Raw genomic sequence first — 21,789 nt, 5'->3', positions numbered from 1 at the left:
AAAGTGTAATTGAAGAGCAAGCATATAATTTAGCTTTCTTGTTAGGCCCTTCACTCAGATTTCAAATAACGCCAGCATGGGGCCTTTCTCCCACTGTGTCATCATTCTACAGAGTATTTCTATCGTTAGTAATGATGTGCGGTGACATTGATTAAATGATGGACACAAGTAATCTCTTCTAAAGAAACACTGCTAATAGCGGATGTCATTTTTCTAAACAACACTGATTTGAACTTTGTTTGAATTGCATCCTGACTTAGAGACGATTCCAAAAGCTTTCTGGGATGATGTTGCTGGAAAATAATGCCTGCAGCTACTATTGTGTCAGATTTTTAATCCCTCTTTTCATAAACTGGAAATGAAGAAATGAGTGTGGAACTCATCAAATGGTGTGTTGTATCACTGGGGAGCTGCGTGGTAGAGCCAAAGCTCAATGCAGCCATTGGAACTGCCCACCTGTGTTTCAGTTTCACCAAAATATTGACAAATGTGCCCATCGTGGAAGACATTTTAGTTTCATATTTGTATTGGCAATTCCTTCATTATTGACATGGAGGTTCCAGAAAAAGCATGGTGAGCTCACACGCCTCAGCTTGATAAAAGGAGGTTGGAAAATGTTCCGTCAACGCACACAACAGCACTGAGTCTCCAGGCAATTGATGTTGATCATCTGTTCTCCATAGAAAAAGGGGAGAGTTATTACAAGTGAATAATTAAACCAGCTGAAAAGAGAAAAGTGTTGGCAGGCTGCACCTCCTTGCACAGACCACACAACTGCTTGCTGAAATCAGCAAAAAAAACCATGGCAGAGACGTGGAGACTGAGGGGGGTAAATATTACAAAGAATTTCTGTCACCCCCTTGCTTGTCTCTGCTTTCATGTAGTGGATGAGGAGGGATGAAGCAAGACAGATTGTGTCAGTGAACCTTCTATGCAAAATGCTTTTAAAAATAGTGGTCACGACTCACCTGAGCATCTGTCCAATTTGCTTGTTAGGCTACTACGAGGGTTGTCGCCATGGTGTCAAAAATGGCCGATCAGATGGCCCCATTTGAGAGTCATGTCACAACTTAATGTCATGGACTGTATTCTCTCTTCTTCCTTTGTTCATAGATTTTAAGGCCAGAAGGGTACATTAAACCATCTAGTCTAATTTCCTGTGTATCATGGCCATTATATTTCACCCAGTTGGTGCTGTATGGAGCCCAATAACTAGTGTTTGACCCAAGTGTGTCTTCCAGAAAGGCATCCGGTCTTGATCTGAAGTCATCAAGAGATAGAGAGTCCATCACTTTCCTTGGCAGTTTGTTCCACTGGTTAATAATCCTCACTGTTAAAAATGTGTGTCTTGTTTCTAATTCAAATGTGGCTAGCTTTAGCTTCCAGCCATTGGTTCTTCTGTATATTTCTACACTAAATTAAAGAGCCCTTTCCTATCCAGAATTTTCTCCCAATTAAGGTACTTAGGTACCAGATCCTCAAAGGTACCAAGGCACCTAACTCCCATTGAATTGAAGGAATTAAGTGCCTAAATACCTTTGAGGATCTAGACTTTATTAACCATGATCAAGTCACCTCTTAATAGATGTAGTTCCTCTTTCTCTAAGTTCTCAGTTTTCTTTTCTCATCTGCCACAAATCTTTTATTCCCCTTCTCATTTCTTCCTTTCCCACTCCTTTCTCCTGTCTTATGCTGTTCCATTTCTCCCTTTGATTGTTTTTTTTCCCCCCAAAATTCATTGTGTTATAATTTTCAGCCAAGGTTTCTGTGCTGCGGCTGCCAAGCCACCTCTGCCCCTGCTGCACTCTCCCATTCAGAAGCAGCGTTTGCTGATCATCATTCGAGAGGGGAGATATTCCAATGCCATAACATTCTGAAAAATAAGCATTTTGAGCCAGGTCCAGCTTCCAGACAGAAGGTTATTGGAGGAGAGCTGCAGCCCATAGCAACTAGTGCGGGACAGAACCAGAGTCAAGAGTGAGGAAGTCTGAAAGGGAAAAAGGGGTCCCCAGGATTTCATGTGACACTCATTCACCCCTTCAGCTGCCCTACATGAATAGAGACCTGCAGTGGGTCTTACTTGCCACCAGGGGCTGCTGTGGCACTTGTGCTACGCTGGCAGCTCAGCAGCCACTGTGCCTCCCTTCTCACTGCACCCCCTGCTCACTGCGCCCCCTGCTGGGTCCCAGTAGACAAGAGTTGCTGGCAATGGTGTCAGCAGTGGGAGAGACAGAAGAGGAGGGGGGTCAATACTGGCCACATCTTGCCCCTCAATCTTGACCCTCTCCCTGCCTAGCCACAACCCAGAAACCACCACCCCCAAGACGCTTTCCAGGACCCACTTATCTCAGCACCCCTCCATTGCTACCGCTTTTCGTGCAGCTTCTGTTCCTACACCAGCCGCTGCCTGAGTGAGGCTGTGCTGACTATAAAATCTATATGCAAATTTTTTGCACCTGTGCAATGGGAGCTCCTTACCTATTTTGCATAACGTCACACAGGGAGCTGCACAGAATGTAGCAGCTATGGATGGGGGCATAAATAGGGCCCCACTCTGTGCCAAAGGCCCTCACTGATATCTTCCTTTCTCTCTTGCGAGAAGAGTCCCGGCTCAGCTTTCCACAAAGCTGTTCCTAGCCAGACTAGACACTCCTACATAGCTTCCCCTATAGGGGGAGCAGAGACCTACAACTAAACCAGCATACAGGGAAGTAATTCCCTCCTCATCCTGCTTGTTTCCCATCCATGAAGCTATAGGTAGGCTTGTGATCTTAATTCAGGTTACTGATTGGGGGAAAAGACTCAGTTAAGTGCTAGTACCCTGTGCTGCAGCTGCAGAGAGATTGTTTGTTTGGTGGTTTTGTATTTCCTTTAAGTCAGTGCTGTCCTGGGTCGCTTTGATGATAGTGCCACACATGAGGGCTGAGATGCTACTGGTGCCCCTACCAGGTTGCATGGTATTTTGGAGCTTCAGCTGTGTTGCTGCTGCACAAAATGCAGAGCCAAAAGTGGGGGAGGGTTGACAGGGTTTCTAAGGAGCCAGTTGTTCTAGATTCAAGACTTTGGTATCTCTGTGGATCTTATCCAGTAGGCTTTCCAGAGCATGTTATGATACTTTGGTTAGTCCCTTAACCATCCAATTGATGTGAAAGAGAACCAGAAATGCCCTCTGTGGCTGAGGAAAGTATGAGGGCAGGGATGTATTCAGTGCTTTTGATTTTATGTGGTAGTAAATGGGGCCCTCCCAGCCCTCTTAAGGTGTCTCCGATTGATTGCATGCCCTGCTTGAATGCCAAGCTCATAGGAGGCCCCTAGTTTTCCCATGCTATTGTTTCATAAAGCATTAAGATTAAAACGTTGTTTTTGCATCCACAGCATTGTATCCTTCCCTGCTAATTCTTCACTAGCAGGCCAGCTGCCATAGACTCCCACAATGGGCCCCATGTTGTTGGAAAAGACAGTCTTGTAAACTCATTCCAGCCTTCATGTGTATTGTCTTCTGGTAGTGGGTGGAGGGGAGGGGGAACCTGGACTGTCTTCCTCTCTTACTAATGGAGATCTTCAAAGTGATCTTAGCATCTGATAGTCAAAGGACAGTCTTAACAAATAAGATTATAAGCTCTAAGGCTGGGACCATGTCTTCCTCTGTGTTTGTGCAGTGGGTGCCTGATCCTGAGTGGGACCTTGGAAGGTTACCGATGATACAAATTAAAATATTTAATGAGACCATAGTCATATAGCCAGCTGATGTGAGCATGTGCTGTAATCCAGAGTCATGAGGCATGCTCATGTCAAAATGAGAACCTGCCCATGTATTTTTTATAGAGGTGCATCTGTATTCTCAGCCCCAATTTCACTGGTTAAATGGAGGCACAGAAAAGCTAAGCAATTTGCTCAAGTTTGCAGGCTGAGTCAGGAGATGCCCCCAGCAATTCTGACTTCCAGTCTAATTCTCAATTTGCTAGCCCAAAACCCTCTAGGGGAGGGATAGCTCAATGGTTTAAGCACTGGCCTGCTAAACACAGAGTTATGAGTTTAATCCTTGAGGGGCTAGTTGAAGCTTGGTCCTATTTTGAGCAGGGAGTTGGACTAGATGACCTCCTGAGGTCCCTTCCAACCCTGATATTCTGTGATTCACTGTACCCAGTGTTGTAGCAAAATCACAATTTTCCTGATTAACTATAGAACGTTTTGTCTCATTTTAGCCGGTGTTGATAAATACTTCTGAAGACTCCCAGATGATTTAAAGATACAAAACTCCTTTCTCTACTGCAATCTACAATCCTGCTGGTAGAAAGTAATTCCCAGGTGTTGAATCGCACACACAAAGGAAAATTGGTATTAATTAAAAACACGTCCTGCAAATATAAAATCAAAATTAATGGTGAAAGGAAGCGAGGCCTGTGTCAGCAGGTGGGGAAAACAGTCTAGGTTCTCCTTATCCCTGGAGGAGAGATTGGAGCCCTGATTCTTGTTTACAATCAAGGCCTCTTTAAGATTTTTCTGGCAATGTAAAAAAGCCTTAAAGATAGTGTAGATATAATTTAGTCACACTTTAAGGCCACAATGGAGCTGTAGTGTAAATGTGAAATAGGCACCAGGTTTGCCTCTCCATTCACTGTCGCCAGTATGAATTGAGAGTAAGTTAATGGAGTTCTGTGGTGTAAGTCTGAGATAAAATGGGGCCATTACCTTTTGCTCTTATCTCTCACTGCTGCATGTCACTACCCACCACCCCCAGGGTTTATTTCTGTAGCTCACAGGCTGACACGGCAGCATAACTGCTAATATATCCGTCATTATGGGGAGGAGAGAGCAGACAAGAAGAGTGTAGGTGATTGCCTCCTTAAGAAGGTTATCCAATTACTAAAGGTTTAATCCTACAAAGAGAGGGGCTATCCATTTTTTTTCCCCAAAAGGATTTTGATAGAACAAGAATAAACTGCTTCTTATCTTCATTCTAGTTCTGTCTCCAGTGAAAAGAGAACCTGAACTTAAGACCATGAGAATCAGAAGGAAACGTTCCCTGGAAAGTTAGAAAACGTGCTGCCCTAATGCCTAGATACACACATACAGGCTGACATAGTGAAATGGGTAGTGATGCCAAGGTTTTATAAACTTATTCATGAAAATATGATACTAGTAAAGTAATCTCTGGTATATCTGTGACCCTGGAGAATATAATTTGGTAGGTGTTCTCCAATGCATAACATCAAATGCAATAGCTAACCACATGCTAGAAAGTTTTTCTGAAGAGCGCTGGTCACATCTTCTGAAGTGGGTGTTGTGTGAAGGTTTTACTTCCTGACAATAAACAAAATGAGGTGATACACTATTTCAGATAGGTGGGAGTTTAGTCGTGTTGTGGGAGTGCTTAGAGGCCCCGTTCAGGGCAGGGTCAGCTTTAGGAACTTGTGGGCCCGATTCGGCAGCGGTCTGGGTCTTTGGCAGCACTTCGGTGGCAGGTCCTACTCGCTCCAGGTCTTCCGCGGCACTAAGGACCCGCCGCCAAAATGCCGCCGAAGACCCGGACTGCCACTGGGTGAGTAAAAATTAAAATGTTAAGCACTCTTCCTTAGGGTGCGGGACCCTCTTGGGCATGGGCACGATTTGGGGGAATCGGCCTAAAGCCGGCCCTGGTTCAGGATCTCAGTGTGCTCTGCATACATAATGAAAAGACAGGTCCTGCCCCAAATAGGTTACAATCTGCAGTTAGTTGACTAGCCATCTCCCATTTGTTACCTTTTGAAACATGCTCCTTTGTACTCTCTCCATGCTGCCCTTCATGCTTGGGAGGGGCTCCCAAAACGCACACAACTAATTCATTGTCCTCCTTCAAAAATTTTCCTTTGCTGTGATGCCTACTGAAAAACCAGCCAACCATTCAAACAAAAATTTGACTCTGGTTAGGTTGTTGATGTGCTCAAACCACTGCTGATCATTGACAATATTGTCTCATTGTTTCCCCGTATGCCCACCCCGTGCCCCTGTGTCTACCAGTGTCCATCTATTGTCTCTTGTTTTATACTTCAGAAAGATAAATAATTGTAAGTTCTTTGAGACAGGTATTGTCTCTTAGTTCTGTGTTCGTACAGCGCCTAGCACAAACAGTGCCTGGCCCACAACTGAGGCTCCTACAAGTGACAACTAAAAACATAATAAATAAGATGCATCATCCTTGCGAGGGGTTGCTCTGCTTACCACTGGATGGTGCCACCTCCTGGTAGTACTGGGGGATTAGCTTGGTCAGGCCAACACCCTTTCCAGCTAGAATTAGTTTCTCCTCTGTGGCTTCTCTCTTGCTTGCAGGAGCCACAGCTTTCCTCTTTGCAATGCAGCCTTCCAGCCAGGTCACTATTGTGGTTTCCCCTTCTGTGGTGGGAGTGGATCAAGGTTCCTGCTTGCCAGTCTTCTGCTTCACTGCCTCATGGGGCCACTCCTACAGCAGCTGGCAGGGGAAGCCAGGCCCATTCTCTACTCCAGATTCCAGCTCAGGGACACTCTAGTCAGCAGTCGAGGTTCATTCCCTGCACCTTGCTGCATTTCTGTCAGTCTCTCCCATACCTCATGGCCTTCCCCACTCCTTAGGGTTTGCCAGTCTCTTCACTCCCTCCTCCCAGAAAGTAACTTTAGGCAATTTGTCTCTGCAGTCCCCAAAACACTCCTCCCTCTTCCCAAGGAGTGACTGGAGCCTTTCCCAGCAGCCCCTCCTGTTGCCATCTTCCTGTCTTATATATTGGGTTACCGTACATCTGGGTTTTCCTGGACATCACCTCTCTTTTGGTCCTCTGATCTCCATTTGGGTCAGTTTTTGAAATATGAACCAATGTCCATGATTTTTTCCTTGCTCGTTCTTTTTCCAGCATTGATTTTGGTAGAACTGCAATTTCTGGGGTGCCCTAACAGCAGCATGAGTGTTTACTGGTTTCCACTCTTACTTCTGCACTGCTGATGGTGGCGGCACTGCCTTCAGAGCTGGGCGGCCAGAGAGCAGTGGCTGCTGGCTGGCCGCCCAGCTCTGAAGGCAGCGCTGCTGCCAGCAGCAGTGCAGAAGTAAGGATAGTATGGCATTGACTGTTGAGTAGCTGGAAGGGATCCTTCTTGTACAGTACAACTTCAGGCATGCATCTTGCAAAGACTTTCATGGATCCTTAGTGAGCAATCAATCACTGCTGAGAAAGATATACTGTCTACAGAGAAATATGCATGGGCACAACAGGAAGAAGCATAGTAAGACAGGACTGACTGCATGTAAAAAGATACATTTACATTTATTTTTTGAGACCATTACACTTGTTTATAAATGTTACATATTCAAAGTAGAAAGAAACTGTATACCCCTTCCCCCTCTGCCTGGCAGTGTCCTCCTCTTGGGAACTTTGAAATATGGTAACCCTACTTATATAGGGTTTTATATAACCAGACTTATATACTCACTTGTGCCTGTTCCTGCACAAGTGAGCTTCTTCTTTAATTAGATGCCTTCAGCCTAAAGCTCTGCCTGTTTTCAGCTAATCTGCTGATTGGGCCCACCTGGCCCAGGTCAGCTCTTGCGGGGCCAGTGTGACAGAACACTCCATCACAATCCTAGACATCTAATTTTCAGACACTGTGAACCCCGCTCCAGTCCCTTTAGTAAGGTCCGTCTAGATGCACAATGAACTGTGGACTCTGACCTTTTCTCCTGGGAAGGCACAAACATTCATCTGCACAGAAGAGGTAACACTGGGCACTCCAGAATTCCTGTCCAGTGGCCTATTGGCTGGGAGTCCAGACTTAGCTAGGTAAAGGTGTGTACCAGGCAAACACACTGACTGCTTAGTCAAGCTGCTGTCTCTTCCCATGTCAAGCAAAGGCCATTGCACCTTGTTTGAAAGTCTTCCAATGAAGGCAAAGTCCTATGGGAAGAATAATGTTATCTGAGTGATCTCGTACACTATTGAGCTGACAGAAAGCTTGAGAATTAGCGTGAAATACCTTGTTTCCTTTCAGTGGAAGGGAGGCATGCCCAGGTGCTGTGCTATTGAATGAAGTCACTGTTTGACAGACAGATGTGGAACTTATTTATGTATTTTTGTTGGATCGTGAATAACATAAATTCACTTCCGATATCTTGATTTCCAAGATTTTTTTTCTTTATTATTTACATGTGCTATGATTTCACATTCTGGCCATCAGGGTTGTAAGTAAGAAGAGAAAAGTGTGTTCTAAGCTCATACTGATGATAAAAGTAGGGCATTAGCTGTGGATTTAGCAAAGAATAAGGCCAATGCATTAAAGCAGTAAGCTGCTGTGGCAATTACTTGCTTACATAGGGTGTGTGTGTGTGAGAGAGAACAGGGGGACAGGCGATAGAGCAATGTAGGAGGGTGGAAAAGAGGTTTGTGTAAAACAAAGCATATCAGATGTGCTGGGCTGAGCATTTCTGTACTGGGAGCCTGTTTGTTGCTGTTTCAATGGTGAGGAAATCTAGTTTCTGCCAGCTGCTGCCTAGAAATCTCCTGCCCCCCTCCCCCCCAGTGATTCAGACTCTTGGTTTTTCTTTTAAAGACATTTAGTTTGAAAGAACAGTGGAGGGATAGTGGTTTGACCATTGACCTTCTAAACCCAGGGTTGTGAGTTCAATCCTTGAGGGGGCAAAACTCTGTCTGGGGATTGGCCCTGCTTTGAGCAAGGGGTTGGACTAGATGACCTCCTGAGGTCCCTTCCAACCCTGATATTCTAAGAGATTATCTTAATATGTTTAGCACTTAACGGGTGCCTGCAAGCTAAGACTTTCAACAATTGGCAAATGCTTTCTACAACTAAACCTTTTTTGTCTCTCCCTCTGTTAAATTTCATTTTGATTTTAGAAAACTGTCTTTGGTTCTACTTCTCTGTTCCATGCTTTTTTTAAAAAACAAGCCCAACAACAGTGCATTACCTGGCCTTATTCATCCTTGTCTTTTTATATCTACTGGATATTAATCGTCCTGGTTATTGTAGTACAAGACTAGAAATTCCAGCATGCTGATTGGCCAACAGCCATAGCAGTATATTGGATACCTTTATTTTATGTCCCGATATCACCAAAACTATTAACTCATCTCAGCTTACAAAGGCTATTGTCCAATCAGAACACAGGCATCCTCTGGTATTTCACATTTTCTAACTATGTATTTTTCCATGTACCATGAGCAAACTATGTACTTTTAGCCTGGATAACTTTATCTTACATTAAGAAAAGCCACCACCAAAGAGAACAAGTGTAAGAATCTGAGTGAGAGCACTGTGTGTTGCTCCTACTGACTGTTGATTCAGTGTACTGCCCCCGGCAGATTTCACGGTTCAACTGTGCAGGGTACAAATAGGAGAGCTAGGAAAAACTTAGGTTAATAACCCTTCTTTAGAGACAGATCAGAGATCCCTTCAACAGCAGAATCAAGGGAAAGAGGGGAAACTTCTCTTAAGATGTAGAGAGCAAGTTCAAACAGGTTCTGGAGAAAGATCCACCACACAGCTCCTCCAGCAAGCTACTATGTGACCAATAGTTCTGTTGCTCTCAGTATACATGGTGGTACTATCTGGCACAAGAATATAAGTTTGTTTTGTTTCCTATAGAAAAAAAACATTTTTTTCAACTTTTCATATCTAAAAAACTTAGATTTGTACAGCCTGCGTCACAACCCCAGCACCACGTGACAGTCATGCTGTGACTCCACAGACACTTTGCCTCCAGCCTCATGCCTACCAGGGTACACAAGGCACAGTGACGTCCCAGCATGACATGCTCCCCCTGTCGTGTCTTATTGCATAAATATAGGTCAGCCAGTCTGCAAATCTCTTCCAGGAGTCAAGTTTCCAACCTCATAAATATGGAATCTGTCAAGTCCGGGAACACAAGAACTCCAGGCCACTATTAGCCAATATGATGCCAATAAAAGACTCTCTAACCAAACCATGATAAATAATTTCACAAGTAAAGCAGCAGCATTGTAGTGCGTAGTTTGGAGTTGGAAGCCTCTGCAATGTGCTGCCAGAGGGCATTAAATATTATCAAGGTGTTTGAGGCAGTAGCTTGCATAGCATTTCATTCTGCCTTTGGCACAGGGAGAGAAAGGGAACTTTTCATTCCTACACATTCAACTGAAACTGGAAAGCTATCTCTGCACTGTTCTAGGACTGACTGACCTTTTTCTGAGCATGCCGCAGATTTTAGTGGTTTTTCTTTCTTGTAAACATGCCACACGCATTACATTATCTGTGTTAAAGATCAGCTGTTGGCTAAGCCTCACTATATGCTCACAAACACCATTTACATATAGCATGATAGTTAAGACCTTTGCGTCCATGCCAGGCCACTAAATACTCTGCTGGATAAACTGCACAGAAAGGATATCAGAAGCTTCCCATTGAGATAAGAAGAGATGATTGTGACTGGTTTAATTCTAGTTCCCCCTACCCTGTCCCCCTTTATCCCACCATCAAAAGTATTCATGATGAGAACATAAGAATGACCATATTGGGTCAGACCAATGATCAGTCTAGCCCAATGTCCTGTCTTCCGACAGTGGTCACTGTTACGTGCTTCAGAGGGAATGAGCAGGTCAATTATCAGGTGATCCATCCATTGTCATCCAGTCCTAGCTTCTGGTAGTTGGAGATTTAGGGACACCCAGAGCATAGGGTTGCATCCCTGACCATCTTAGCCATTGGTAGACCTATTAGCCATCTTCCATGAAAGTATCTCCTTTTTTTTTTAAACCCAGTTATACTTTTGGCCTTCACAATGTCCCCTGGCAATGGGTTCCACAGGTTGACAGTGCATTATGTGAAGAAATGATCTGGGAGTTTGCATCTGATTTAAATCCCCCAGTTACCAATGGTGGTTTAGGAGAATTTGAGTCTTGTACAAATCCTTTCCAGACATCTTCATAGCCCCATTGTGGGACATGTGGAAAGAAGCTTAGCATGGCACAAGAAGTAATCATAATCTAACTGGTTACACAGAACAGAGACATTAATGGAACAGTAGCTTTCAAACACTTTTTTTTTTCATCCTGTGGACCATTTTGTTAGGAACTGTTCCTCTTGTGACTCATCACCCTTCTGATCTGTTGCAGCCAAAGCATTCTCTGTGTGTTCTCAGAGCCCTGAATTATTGCTTAAGTTGGTTCTCCTTGGAGATACCCAAAACAACACTAATTATGAATTAGTTTCATAATAAAAATGTATTTGCTATTTTTGTTCCCATAGTTGTTATGGCTGGATTTTTTTTTTAACATCCATTCTCCTTTGGCAGAAATGTCTAGGTCTTCCTTTTGGCTTCTGCACTAATGTCAGCTGTCACCACTGTTCCAACATAGGCTGTTATACAAAAAATCAGTGTCACAAGATTTATGAAGCTCCCAATTTAGAAACTAAGAAAGAGTGGTGTAAAATCAACAATTTTTCTGAATAAGAGTGGATCCGTATCAGGCTTGGCACAGCCTGCCTGATCATTTCAAGCTGTTGCCATCGGCAATAGAAACGTTTCTTGTCAAAAATCGATGTTATACAGTTTACAGTGGAAAGTTAGGGTGCTTTAAAAATGCAAGGGCCTGATTCTGACCCTGAATTTGTGCATGATTCCAGTTAAAAGGGCTTAGGGAGAAAACAGTTCCCTTAGTTTAATAAAAGACCTTTAGGATGAAATTCACCTTGGTCCTCACCTAGCTCCAGAGAAGCTAATGGAAAGACTTCTGTTGGCTTAAATGGGAGTTGGATCAAGTTTAAATGGTTTATAGGATCTTCTATGAATCTTCCACACTGGAATGTATGTCACCTTAATTGAATCGGTCTGTTCTGAGGTGCTTATTTCAATATTTGCCATCTGAGCACCGGGTGGCTGGGGATACCATTGCATGCAATATTGCATAAAGTCAGCTATAACGTTGACATACTAATAATATTCTGTGTGAGATGTATAATGAGATGACTGCATTCCAAGGTCAGAATTGGCTCTTCTAGAGCCAGATTGCAATATCCTTATTTAAGATGAACAGTTAGTACCTTACCACCTGAGAATTCACATTGATCTTAATGGGACTATTCAAGGAGTAAAGTATTGCTCAGCACAAGCAAGGGTATTGCAGTCAGATCCTGAATTAAGAGTTTGCATTATAAACTGGTCACATGTTAGCATTATCCTGGCTAAACGAAGGGCAATAAACCAACAGTTCTATGAATGGCACTTCCAAATTTCGTTTGCATTTACTAAAGGGATTAAAATGCTTGAAATTGAATTGAATGTTTTGCTTTGCGTTGAATGAAACATTTCATTTGACCTAACACTATTTTTTTCAGCAATTTTTGTTTTGTTTTGTTTTGTTTTGTTTTTGTTTTGCCAAGAGAAACCAAACCCCTTTGCTTTTGGTTGATCCTAAATGTTGTCTTCCCCCCCGCCCCAGTTTACTGGACAAACCAAAAAATGGGGATGGGGATGAATTCAGTCAGCTGCACGGCTCTGCTCCACACAGGGGTCTTGCCCGTGTGGAGCTGGTTACAAGACTAGGGGACCATTAACTTTGGACAACCTATGTGTGGTGTCTCATCCTCAACTCCCACCTTTTGTGCAAGGTGATACCCTTCCCTCTCCACCTTCCTCTAGTTTCCAACCTTCAGTTAGTTTCTAATGTTCAGTTAGTTGTCTACTACTTGATATTAGCTCAAAAGATGTGTAGAACAGACAGTCCCAGGGTAGCCATGTAGTCTGACACATGATATAGTAGCTAACAGTCTAGATGATACGCTCCACGTTCACTGTCCAACTTGGAAAGGGACAAAATCCTTTTCTAGAAATGTAACTGCATGTGGTGATATGAGGAAATTTGAACTTGGTAAGCATGGGTGGATGGTAGGGAGGGATAAATGTGCCTTATAAAGCCATCTTTATGGCCCGTAGCTACCTATGGAAGCATTACAGGACTGGGGAGACTCTTTCAGAAGGAAACTCTCCCAGTCCTTTGAGTGAGGTTTGGGACTTCAGCTGCTTCAGAGTGGCTGGCTGCTGTGGGACATGCTGCAATACATCCCTGGCACTGAGCGTTCTCTGGGGATTGGCTTTCAGTGGAGCTCATTTGGAGAGACAGGGAAGAATTAATGGTATAAAACTTGTCAGTGGGGCAAGAGATGTCAAAAAGCCATGCTAGTCTAATACCAGCCTGATTTCTAGTATCTAGTGCTGAGAGGGTGCCGGGTGGAGGGAGTTTTTCCGGGAGCTGGCAGCATGAGAAAAAGTGAGAGCCCTCCCTGGACATCCAGGGGTCATGAGGAGGGAAGGGAAAACATTAGGATATTGTATTAAAGCACATCTGTCTGCAGTCTGGAATGGCAAATGCATTTTCAGGCACTCTTAATAAAGCTGCAGTGTTTAAAAGTGCTGAAGGAGTACATTCCATCCTCAAAATATTGCAGTATGCCCCCCCTATCCTGCACTGTGTACACATGAGAGATGAGAATCACCGTATAGAACTGTGAGATGGAAGGAAAGGATTTATATGTAATGTGTCAGGATGACGTTGTGGATTGCAGCTGGGAGAATGGAGCTCTGGTGCCTTGGGGTGTCCCCAGGAACCTGAAATGTTGTGTCTTTCAGTTTCCCTATCACTGGGACGGATTTTGTGGCACTGCTGTGGTGGCGTGCAGGGGCAAGAAAGACACTGCCAGTTCTCTCATGGTGGGTATTGCAGTCCTATATTATCCCCCTCACAAGCTCTGGCATAGAGAGTAAACCGATTGTGGGCCCGTAAGTAACCTTGGAACAACTGCCATCACTTAAAGCAGTCAGTGGGATGCTGTAACTCAGGGGTCGGCAACCTATGGCACATGTGCCACCTTTGACACGTGAGCCGATTTCGCCTGGCACGCAGCTGCCAGCTGGTATCCCGGCCCCCAGCCCCACTCAGCGTGCTGCCGGCTGAGTGAATGGAACCCCAGGCCAGCAGGCGGCTAAGCGGGGCCAGCAGCTGGGACCCCAGACTGGCGGTAGGTGCGCCCCCCAGCTCTCCCCTCACCATGTTGTACTCAAAGTACTATACGGGATCTTTTCAGGGGGATTAAGGCAAAACACCACATTTATTAGTAATACAGGTATTAATTAATACTCTATCATATGCATATGATATATTACAGTCATGCATTCACACACACACACACAGACACAAACACACTCCGTCTTGCTGTTGTTACCAACTAGTTGCTCCCCTTAACTGCACTGGCCAGGTGAGTTAGATGGGGGAGGGGTGGAGCCGGGCTTCTGCCGATCCGGATCGATGCTCCGATGGTGACAAGACGAGACCCAGGGTCCTTCTGCAAGACACCTCGTATTTATAGCAGCTTCCCTCTTATGCAAATCCAGACCAGATTCAAAATCTGGGTCTGTGTCCGTTGGTCTGTGTCCGTTGGTCTTTGTGCTGCTTTTTTTCTGGGTGTTGTCCCAATGCTGCTCAAAGAGGGCGTTTTCTAAAGAAGGTGCTTGCTTCTAATCCCTGAGGTCGTCAGTATGTCTGCTCTTCTTTATTGGGCCCACTTGACAAGTTGTATTGTCTTTTGCTCTGGCTCCCATTCCCTCTTTAACTGTTGTAGCTGTCTGGAGGTGGGTGTCTTCCAAGCCTCACTCATTCACACCTCATTCAGTCAATGGGGCAATTGATTACAGAGGGGGGGGGGAGAGATCTTATTCTACTTCTAGCAAAAAGGCACATGTTTCTTTCACTTTAACTATACTATCCTTAGGGGCTATAACATTTGATACAAAGTTTTCTACCAATTTTCTAATACAAAGTTGTATGAGAGAGGCACAATGCCAAGTCATATGAAATACAAAATCAAACAGTGAACAGAAGTTACAATGCAGGCAAGTGTAGTGAATGGTGAACAGAACTTACATTAATAAAGTGAACAATTAAAAACAATTTCATTTATCAGTTCTACAACCACGCTCGGGTTCTGCGGCTCCTGGGAGCATGAGCTGCCGGGACACAGGGCCCTGAGCCTGCTGCGGGAGGGGCAGCAGCGGTGGCTCACACTTCTGGGAGCTGCAGAGCCCGAGCATGGCGAGGGAGGAGCCGGGGGGGACATGGGGACCACCACCCGCATGCATCCACTGCAGGAGCCCCCCCAGGCTCCCCCTCACTGTGCTCGGGTTCTGTGGCTCCCAGAAGTGTGAGCCGCCGCTGCCTCTCCCGCATCTCCCCCCTCCCCCTGCCTCAGTACTCCACATGGAACTTTGCCTCCACGTGGAGCCAGCATCTGACCGGCATGGGCATAGGAAGGGGAGTCCCAGGGCACAGTCAGGGAGCAGGGGAAGGGTTGGATGGGTTGGGAGTTCTGGGGGTCTTGTCAGGGGGCGGGGAGTGATTGGATGGGGGGTGGGAGTCCCCCAGGGGTCTGTCTGGGGGCAGAGGTGTGAATAATGGTTGGGGCAGTCAGGGGACAGGTAGGGGGTAGGGTCTGAGGGGGACAGTTAGGGTGGGGTGGTCTCAGGATTGGGCAGTCAGGTGACAAGGAGCAGGGGGGTTCTGACCAGGGCAATCGGGGTGGGAAGTGGGAGGGAGTGGATGGGGCAGGGCTAGGGCAGGGCTCTCCCCTCTTTTTTGATTGTTGAAATATGGTAACCCTAGGCGAGGGGGGAGCTGGGGGCACATGGGGGCTGGCACCCGCATACATACACTGCAGCCTGCAGGAGTCCCCGGGGAGGCACCGACCCGCAGCCTGGACAGGAGGGGTGGAGGGGCATAGCTGCTCCCTGCTAGTGGCATCACCTTTGCAGGGCTGCTGCCCCCCTGCACTGCACCGCACCGGCTCCTCCATGGCTGGGGCTTGCTGCTGCCGCAAGCAGAACGCTCTGGCTCTCTGGTGCCTCCGGAAGGTGGCTCCTCCCTGCTGTGCTGCTGCAGCAGCCCAAGCCCGACAAAGCCAGTGAGCGGACTCTGAGCGGGGGCCACCTGGGTGGGGTGCGGAGGGGAGGGCTCACGGGGGGCTGTGCACCCTCCAGGGGAGTTCAGGGGGCAGGGAGGGGGGGGAGCAGCCCCTGGGCATGGCTGGCCCCTGGGCAGGCTGGCTCCTGGGGTCTATAAAGGCTCATTGGAATTTGACCCTCAATGAACAGATGTGCGAGGGGAGTGTCAGGAACAAGGTGGAAGTTTCGCCTAGGGCATAAAATATCCTTGCACCGACCCTGCCCCAGGGGGTGCGTGCACCCCAGGTTAAGAACCACTGCACTAAACTGGTAAGATATGCATTTTAATTTAATTTTAAATGAAGCTTCTTAAACATTTTAAAAAACTTGTTTACTTTACATACAACAATAGTTTATAGACATAGAGAAAGACCTTCTAAAAACGTTAAAATGTATTACTGGCACGCGAAACCTTAAATAAGAGTGAATAAATGAAGACTCAGCACCCCACTGCTGAAAGGCTGCCAACCCCTATTCTAGGAAAAGCTTTGGTTATGTAGTATCTATTGCTAGAGATCAACTTTTTAAAATTAGTGGTGGCCACCCTCGGACTGAGTTCCTCACAAGAAGGAAGTCCATGAGGCTACTTTAAAATAATTGAAAGCCTAGGCTGAAAAAAGCTTTTCCACCACAAAGAAAGACAAGTGCTTCAAAAATCTGTTGAGGGGCAACCCTTCCCTACCCTCAGGATGGGCCATGCTTTAGCTTCAGTGGGAGTGGTGGGGCTGCTGGATTATGAGGTTTATGATGAACCTCCAGCTTTCTGCATTGCACAAAACTCGCAGGCAGATACGAGCTCTGGCTCCATAGAGCTTACATAGTAGAATCCAACACTGCACACTTGAAATGCCTCAGATCTGAGTGTTGCAAGGTGTGTTTCTTTTTTTTTTTATTGCAACAGAGCCATGGCAACATCTTTTAATAGGTGGGGTAATGATGGTACTGGGGCCTGCAGGAGAAATGAATTTCACGGAAGGAGGGGACTGCAAAAGGATGGTTGAGTTGGGAATGAGGGGCAGGGGAGAGTGCCCGGTGTAAGGGGCAGAGAGAAAGAGAGCACCAAGGCTAGAGAGGGAGAAGGATACAAAGTGAGTAAGGAGGGTGGAAGTAGAAGTCGGAAGAAATGGAAGCAGAGATGTAGGTGTAATCCACACACTGCCTGTCCCTTCTAGTGGTATTGAGATCACTTGGCAGTTAATGAGTCTGCTGTGGCCTTAGCTAAAGGGACCCATGGTTTTTAGCTCATGCAGTGGAGGCTCACGCACTAAGCTTCAGAGGTCTCAGGTTCGAGCCCACCCGCTGACAACCAGGGTCTGTTGGCGTTACATAGGCCAAGTGAGACATGCAGAACCTTGTGTGGCTGGATGGTGAGTAGAATTTTCAGCACCATTCTGAACTTCCTAACCTCCTACAGGAATCTGCCCTGACGAAAAAGCATTGCCAGACAATATTAACTAACGTTCTAATGAATGCAGTGTTTAACATGACTTAAAATGCAGTGTAGACTGAAACAGTCATGTCTGAAAATGTTAAGTTGTCATGTTTTTTAACACAATGCTATTTTTTTTTCTTGACTGGACATAGGCTAACCATCTGGAGACTGATATGAATTTCTGGATTTGGTTTAGAGTTGGTTAAACTATTTGTATGGGAACAATTTTTATTCAGGTATTTTTCCTGTGTGCTGGTTGTCAAACCAATCACTTATTTGATGCAGTTGTTCGCTATTAGAAATTGTAGGGTCACTAGTATTTAAGATCATATGACAGTTTGTAATGAGTATTCAGGTGGTCTAATATTTGGAATTCACTATTTAGCATTTACTTCTCACTTAAATCACATGGTATTAGGTCTCTTCCCTGGTTGGATAAACTAATCTTAAGACATTTGTATGGACTCAACATTTGCTGTTCACTGATATCTATTATGAATAAAATTAGGGCTTAGGAATGTTGAAAAACAGAAAAGAACAGGCAGTCTTGAGACCTAGACTGAAATCCTGGCACTATTGAAGTAAATGGCAGTATGGTCATTGACCCCAGTGCGGCCAGGATTTCAGCCCTGATTTCTGACAGCTTTGGTGGCTTTGAATTCGACTCATCATGTTCTCCAAGCACATTTATTTATTTTATTTATGTATTTTATTTTTTGTATTGACTTTCTTTTTATAGTTAAGGAAAAAGATAAACCCATGAGAGAGACTGGAAGTAAAACTGACAAAAAGAACCTAGCTGATTTAGGAACCCAGGTCCCATGTTCAAAAGTGATGTAGACACTTAGACACCTAAGTGTATTTAAATCACTGAATGTATGCTTACACAGCGCAAAAAAATAAAAATAAAACCCACCCCAAACCTGCAGCAGTTAGTCAGAACCTGGATCACTTGACTTGGGCATATGGGCCTCATGGTAGGGGCTAAAATAGTAGTGTAAGCACTTTGGCTGGCTCTGGGACTCTGAAATCCTCTGCCCTGAAGCGATGGGGGTGGGCATATGGGATCATATGCCCCCCGCCCCAGATTTGCTGCTTGGCTTGCACTGAGTATGCTCACACAAACTAAAGAGGCTCAGTAACGCTGATGAAGTCTGCTGCCCTCACTTTGCTCTTAAAACCTATCAGAGAGGGATAGCTCAGCAGTTTGAGCATTGGTTTGCTAAACCCAGGGTTGTGAGCGCAATCCTTGAGGGGGGCATTTAGGGATCTGGGACAAAAAAATTGGATGATTTAGTTGGGGATTGGTCCTTTGGACTAGTGACCTCCTGAGGTCCCTTCTAACCCTCATATTCTATGATTCTAGCATTAGCCTGAACATCCACACTGCTATTTTAAAACCTTGTAGCACAAGCCTGAATCAGTTGACCTGGGCTCTCAAACTCGCTGCTGCGGGGTGGTTTTTTTTTTTTCTGTGTAAACGAACTCTTATGTGCTTTCAAAAATGTTACCCATGTTTTCTTAGAATGGCAGCCAAAGGAACTGCTGGAAATCTGGCACAGATTTCCAAATATTGGGCTAGATTCTCAGCTGTTGTAAATTGGCATAGTTGATGGAGTTGCTCCCTTGGATTTAAGAATGTTTCCAATTTTTTCTTTTGCAAGCCTAATGCTCCTCTCTGGAGCATAAACATTGGTGTCATTCCAGATCTGCTCTGCTATTGCTGTCTGACACCATGACACATCTGAGAACAGTACCTAGAAGACAGATTGCAAATGCCCTGGAGGAAATCACTGTTCTCAAACTTCACGGGTGACAAAATATCATGTTAGCTCTACTTGGGAAAGAATGCTTATTTCCACACCTTGGCTTGGAAGCTTAACACTACAGGGGGAATATTTGTATTTCTTTCTCATCTCAAACACTTTGAAATATCATTTCTCTGTATTTGGGGAGAGGCGCTCCAGATTTCGGTTTGCAGTGTTAGATTTGTGACTTCACAATTTATCTTTTGGAAAAGACAGTGACCCGTACCCACAGTTGGTATAAATCCGCATAGCTGCATTCACTTCAGTGGGGCTATACTGCTTTACACACAAAGACCTGAGGACCTTGCTTAGTGTGTTTTAGATACTTTCTAAAGGATATGAATGCATGCTTTGATGGTTTCTGGTGTTGGGATATCAGTCCTGGTTCTCCCTTGTCCTCCATCTGTTGTGCTAGTCGACATATCCTTTTTCTTTATTTAAACATGGGCACACACAAGTCCCTGACTCCTGGCTGTGATTCTCCAATAGCTGTTTAGATGTTGGGCTTGTCTGGACATGGTGCCGCAGGCACTGGTGTACGGCTTCTTCTCATTTCCTCTTTTAGGCTGGCTGAGGAAGGATAGTGAAGGTTCGTTCACTTTGTTCTCCTGAGCCAGCTTTTCTCCTGCTGCTTCTCTCCATTCCATCTCATCTTCACCTGAAAATCCCGTGGCAGGCCCCATTCATCCCTGTGTTCCAGGAGCGTCTACTTGTATCAGTCAGGGCACAAGGCTGACCTATAAAGCACTAGCTGAGGAGGGCGCATGTCCAAGGCATTGCACTGACTTTGCAGCTCCTGGCTGCAGGTTCTGCCAGTGGTGTTTAGTTTCTGCCATGGGTGCTATACAAAGCTGGTTGCCCCTAGCATGACCTCCCAGGGAGGGCAGTGGTGCAAACATAGCCTGACCTCCTTTTCGTGGGTAAATCCCTGAGATGCAGCTGGTCTAGCTGGAAAGGGGGTGGGTGCAACTTTCAGTTCCCTGCACCAGCTGGGGTGAACCTAGGCTGGCACCTGAGCCCAGCCAGCAGGAGGGAGAGTATCCCTCTGAGACACTGCCTTGGCTATTGGCTACGTCTATGTTGCAGCTGTGATCGTGCTTCCCCATGCAGGTATAGGGCCATGGGCTAGCTCTGCTCAAGTGAGTGCACTAAAAAGACCAATGTGTCTTGGAGGTGGTACAAGTGGCAGCTCAGGCTAGCTACGTGAAGACAACCTCCCCCCTCCCAAACCCTCACAGATTCCCTGGGTACGTACTCAGATGGCTACCCTGAGCTACTGAGTGCACTAGTTCGAGCAGAGCTAGTGCACATCCATCTACTTAGGCTGGGAAGCATGATCACAGCTGCAGTGTGGGCATACCCACAGTGTAAATGTCTCTTGGCCACTGCTTGGGCTACACGCTGCCACTACTAGGACTCAGGGTGGGGGAAAGGATCTACTCATGTAGATCCCATTGTGGGATCAGTGCCTAAGAGTCCCTGTCCCCTGCGATCAACTTCACATTCAGGCTGCTACAGCAATGGAAGACCAAGCATTTGGCAACCCAGTCCCCAGTTCTGGAACAGAACTTTTCCTGCAATAGAATAAAATGAAAAGAGAATTTTTAAAATACATTTAAAGAGATTTTTTTCCCAAGTCCTTGATGTGGCAATAAATGTAATATGATTCTGGGCACATGAGGGGAAAATAACTTCCATGTTTCTCATTAACTTGCAGGAAGACTGGATTGATTTTTCCCCCATCTGCACTTATGGGAATGATTCCAGGCTACTGGTGCATATTTTTATTTTATATTTAATAACATTATTTTACCTTTATATAGCACTGTTCATCTTGAAGGATCCAAGGTTCTTGACAAAGTACATACAGTACCGTTGAAATGTAGCCACCTTTGGGATGGGAAGTGGCACCTAGGTGAACTCCTGGGGTTAGATCCTCACTGGTGCAAGCTGGCAGAGCTCCCTGGACTTTGATGGAGCTACACCAACTTAAGATCTGGTCCTTGGTTTGTAGCGTGGTGTACAACAGTGCAAAGGTGGGAAATGTAAATGTTATAGGATCACTAGGAAAAGAGATGCGAAAGGTGATTTATCATAACAAGGATCCTACAGAATTGGTTATAGGTGTATGGCAAGGATCATGGAGTCTTCATATCCTTGAGTGCTCTCATTCCTTGAGGTTGACAGTTTAAACCTGTACCAGAATTTGTTCCTGTAGCTTATTACAGACAGACTCCTACGCCCCCGGGCATTCCCACATTCAGTTGTGTCTTTGCCAGCAAAACCAGAACTTCTTTAATCTCTTCTTTCTTCATTAAATTCACAGCTTTGGTAATTTTACAGACATTGTAGAATTTGGCTATGTTCCATCCCATGGAATCACAAGGCAGCAACATTGTTTAAGCACCATATGGTTTTTGACAAAGTAAGGCTTCGGATCCAACCTAAACAGCTTAACATTATCAAAAAGCTCAAGCCGACTGTAGCAATAACAACCTCTGCTTCCTTTCCATAAGTTGTATAACAAGAGGAGGAAAGCTTTCAGACTGGGAAGGCTGCTGTGATCCTGA

Source organism: Chelonoidis abingdonii, chromosome 4, assembly GCF_003597395.2.
Source record: "Chelonoidis abingdonii isolate Lonesome George chromosome 4, CheloAbing_2.0, whole genome shotgun sequence".
In the NCBI taxonomy this organism is placed as follows: Eukaryota; Metazoa; Chordata; order Testudines; family Testudinidae; genus Chelonoidis; species Chelonoidis abingdonii.
This window is presented reverse-complemented; position numbering follows the sequence as displayed.